Source organism: Chiloscyllium punctatum, chromosome 3, assembly GCF_047496795.1.
Source record: "Chiloscyllium punctatum isolate Juve2018m chromosome 3, sChiPun1.3, whole genome shotgun sequence".
NCBI classification, from domain to species: Eukaryota; Metazoa; Chordata; class Chondrichthyes; order Orectolobiformes; family Hemiscylliidae; genus Chiloscyllium; species Chiloscyllium punctatum.
The window spans coordinates 36,877,009-36,878,098 of record NC_092741.1 but is presented as its reverse complement, the minus strand read 5'-3'; positions in this window follow the sequence as shown (position 1 = coordinate 36,878,098).

Here is a 1,090-nt window from a genome sequence, read left to right as displayed (position 1 = left end):
ACGACCCGCCCCCGCTACGGGGCAGCGCGCCCCTATGCGCACGCGCCGGCCGCCGTGTGCCACTTGGCCCCCTGTCTGCCCTGTGCGTTGTAATGCAGGGGCGCGGCCAGAAGAGCGCCCGGACCAAGCTCCTTCCCAACTTGAGTCGGGCGTTTCCTCTTTCGTGTAGGAGATGGGGCGGGGGGGGGGGGGGGGGAGTCGGGATGTTGAACTGAATGAGCTTCATTGTCACACGCACACAAATGGACAGGCAGGAAGCTGGAAGACACAGCAGGCCAGGCAGCACTAGGAGGTGAAAGTGAGGAGTGCAGATTGCTGGAGATCAGAGTGGAGTGTGTGTTGCTGGAAAAGCACAGCAGGTCAGGCAGCATCCGAGGAGCAGGAAAATCGACGTTTCGGGCATAAACCCTTCATCAGGACCACCTCCTGGTGCTGCGTTCTTCCAGCCTCCTGGCTGCCCATTTTGGATCCCAGCATCTGCAGGGTTTTTGTTTTGGGAGCAGGAAAAATCGACATTTTGTTGATTTCCAGCACCACACTCTTGACTCTAATCTCCAGCATCTGCAGTCTTCACTTTCGCCTAGGTTATTTTTGACTCTAAACACTACTCAAATGAGCACACTGATAAGTTTACAAGTGGCCACCAGTAGCATCACCAAGACAGAGGCGGAGTAGGACACTTCAGCCGAAGCAATTCTGTCCAATTCTTATTCTTCCTTTTTTCTCTCATTTCTAATTTCTCTTCTTTCTTCCCAATCACATCCTGAACTCCTGAAGTGCTGATATTGGACAGGGTGGGGTGGCATGGTGGCTCAGTGGTTAGCACTGATGCCTCACAGTACCAGGGACCCGGGTTCGCTTCCCACCTCAGGCGACTGTCTGTGTGGAGTTTGCACATTCTCCCCCTGTCTGCATGGGTTTCCTCCCACAGTGCAAAGATGTGCAGGTTAGGTGAACTGGTCATGCTAAATTGCCAATATGTTTAGGTGCATTAGTCAGGGGTATATTATAGGGTAGGGGGATGGGTCTGGGTGGGTTGCTGTCAGGAGGGTCAGTGTGGGCTTCTTGGGCCGAATGGCATGTTTCTATA